Consider the following 3,757-nt stretch of genomic DNA (forward strand, 5'->3'; position numbering starts at 1 on the left):
AGGTCTTTTCTGATTTGTATACAGTATATTTCCTGGGGACGTTGTAAACCTGTTAGCATTTTGTTCTCTCATTCATCTATTCTCCTCTGGACAAAATGACAAGACGAAAGAAATCACCTCAGCAAAAAGAACAAGAGGTAGTACCTTCAGCCAGGGACCTACTCAATACAGACATTAGTATGATGTCGGACCTAGAGTTCAGAATCATGACTTTAAAGATACTAGCTGGGCTTGAAAAAAGCGTGGAAGTTATTAGAGAAACCCTTTCTGGAGAAATAAAAGAACTAAAATCTAACCAAATCGAAATCAAAAAGGCTATTGATGAGGTGCAATACAAAATGGGGTCACTAACTGCTAGGATAAATGAGGCAGAAGAGAGAATCAGCGATATAGAAGACCAAATGATGGAAAATAAAGAGGCTGAGAAAAAGAGAGAGAAACAACTACAGGATCACGAGGGCAGAATTCGAGAGATAAGTGATACGATAAGACGAAACAACATTAGAATAATTGGGATCCCAGAAGAAGAAGAAGAGAGAGAGAGGGGGGCAGAAGGTATATTGGAGCAAATTATAGCAGAAAACTTCCCTAATGTGAGGAAGGAAACAGGCATTAAAATCCAGGAGGCACAGAGAACCCCTCTCAAAATCAATAAAAATAGGTCAACACCCCGACATCTAATAGTAAAACTTACGAGTCTCAGAGACAAAGAGAAAATCCTGAAAGCAGCTCGGGAGAAGAGATATGTAACCTACAATGGTAGAAACATTAGATTGGCAACAGACCTATCCACAGAGACGTGGCAGGCCAGAAAGGACTGGCAAGATATCTTCAGAGCACTAAACGAGAAAAATATGCAGCCAAGAATACTATATCCAGCTAGGCTATCACTGAAAATAGAAGGAGAGATAAAAACCTTCCAGAACAAACAAAAAATAAAGGAATTTGCAAACACGAAACCAGCCCTCCAAGAAATATTGAGAGGGGTCCTCTAAGCAAAGAGAGAACCTAAAAGCAGCAAAGAGCAGAAAGGAACACAGACAACAGATAGTTAACAGTCACCTTACAGGTAATACAATGGCACTAAATTCATACCTTTCAATAGTTACCCTGAATGTAAATGGGCTCAATGCCCCAATCAAAAGACACAGGCTATCAGATTGGATTAAAAAACAAGACCCATCAATATGCTGTCTGCAAGAGACTCATTTTAGACGCAAAGACACCCACAGATTGAAAGTGAGGGGGTGGAAAACCATTTACCATGCTAATGGACACCAAAAGAAAGCTGGGGTAGCAATCCTTATATCAGACAAACTAGATTTTAAAACAAAGACTGTAATAAGAGATGAGGAAGGACACTATATCCTACTTAAAGGGTCTATCCAACAAGAAGATCTAACAATTGTAAATATCTATGCCCCGAACATGGGAGCAGCCAATTATATAAGGCAATTAATAACAAAAGCAAAGAAACACATTGACAACAATACAATAATAGTGGGGGACTTTAACACCCCCCTCACTGAAATGGACAGATCATCTAAGCAAAAGATCAACAAGGAAATAAAGACTTTAAATGACACACTGGACCAAATGGACTTCACAGACATATTCAGAACATTCCATCCCAAAGCAACGGAATACACATTCTTCTCTAGTGCCCATGGAACATTCTCCAGAATTGATCACATCCTAGGTCACAAATCAGGTCTCAATCGGTACCAAAAGATTGGGATTATTCCCTGCATATTTTCAGACCACAATGCTTTGAAACTAGAACTCAACCACAAGAGGAAAGTCGGAAAGAACTCAAATACATGGAGGCTAAAGAGCATCCTACTAAAGAATGAATGGGTCAACCAAGAAATTAAAGAAGAATTAAAAAAATTCATGGAAACCAATGAAAATGAAAACACAACTGTTCAAAATCTTTGGGATACAGCAAAGGCAGTCCTGAGAGGAAAGTATATAGCAATACAAGCCTTTCTCAAGAAACAAGAAAGGTCTCAAATACACAACCTAACCCTACACCTAAAGGAGCTGGAGAAAGAACAGCAAATAAAGCCTAAACCCAGCAGGAGAAGAGAAATCATAAAGATCAGAGCAGAAATCAATGAACTAGAAACCAAAAGAACAGTAGAACAGATCAACGAAACTAGGAGCTGGTTCTTTGAAAGAATTAACAAGATTGATAAACCCCTGGCCAGACTGATCAAAAAGAAAAGAGAAATGACCCAAATCAACAAAATCATGAATGAAAGAGGAGAGATCACAACCAACACCAAAGAAATACAAACAATTATAAGAACATATTATGAGCAACTCTATGCCAGCAAATTAGAGAACCTGGAAGAAATGGGTGCATTCCTAGAGATGTATCAACTACCAAAACTGAACCAGGAAGAAATAGAAAACCTGAACAGACCTATAACCACTAAGGAAATTGAAACAGTCATCAAAAATCTCCCAAGAAACAAAAGCCCAGGGCCAGATGGCTTCCCAGGGGAATTCTATCAGACATTTCAAGAAGAATTAATACCTATTCTCCTGAAACTGTTCCAAAAAATAGAAATGGAAGGGAAACTTCCAAGCTCATTTTATGAGGCCAGCATTACCTTGATCCCAAAACCAGACAAAGACCCCATCAAAAAAGAGAATTACAGACCAATATCCTTGATGAACATGGATGCAAAAATTCTCACCAAAATACTAGCCAATAGGATCCAACAGTACATTAAAAGGATTATTCACCATGACCAAGTGGGATTTATTCCTGGGCTGCAAGGCTGGTTCAACATCCGCAAATCAATCAACATGATACAATACATTAACAAAAGAAAGAACAAGAATCATATGATCCTCTCAATAGATGCAGAAAAAGCATTTGACAAAGTACAACATCCTTTCTTGATCAAAACTCTTCAGAGTATAGGGATAGAGGGTACATACCTCAATATCATAAAAGCCATCTATGAAAAACCTACAGCGAGTATCCTTCTCAATGGGGAAAGGCTGAGAGCCTTTCCCCTAAGGTCAGGAACGCGGCAGGGATGTCCACTCTCACCACTGCTATTCAACATAGTATTAGAAGTCCTAGCCACAGCAATCAGACAACAAAAAGAAATCAAAGGCATCCAAATCGGCAAAGAGGAAGTCAAACTCTCACTCTTTGCAGATGATATGATACTGTACGTGGAAAACCCAAAAGACTCCACCCCAAAACTGCTAGAACTCATACAGGAATTCAGTCAAGTAGCAGGCTATAAAATCAATGCACAGAAATCAGTGGCATTCCTATACACCAACAACAAGACAGAAGAGAGACAAATCAAGGAGTCTATCCCATTTACAATTGCACCCAAAACCATTAGATACCTAGGAATAAATCTAATCAAAGAGGCAAAGGATCTGTACTCAGAAAACTATAAAATACTCATGAAAGAAATTGAAGAAGACACAAAGAAATGGAAAAACGTTCCATGCTCATGGATTGGGAGAATCAACATTGTGAAGATGTCAATGCTACCTAGAGCAATCTACACATTCAATGCAATCCCCATCAAAATACCATCCACTTTTTTCAAAGAAATGGAACAAATAATCCTAAAATTTGTATGGAACCAGAAGAGACCCCGAATAGCCAGAGGAATACTGAAAAAGAAAAGCAAAGCTGGCGGTATCACAATTCCGGACTTCCAGCTCTATTACAAAGCTGTCATCATCAAGACAGTATGGTACTGGCACAAAAACAGAC

Source organism: Callorhinus ursinus, unplaced genomic scaffold, assembly GCF_003265705.2.
Source record: "Callorhinus ursinus isolate GAN/ISIS: 27379988/994484 unplaced genomic scaffold, GSC_fseal_2.0 scaffold17, whole genome shotgun sequence".
NCBI lineage: Eukaryota > Metazoa > Chordata > Mammalia > Carnivora > Otariidae > Callorhinus > Callorhinus ursinus.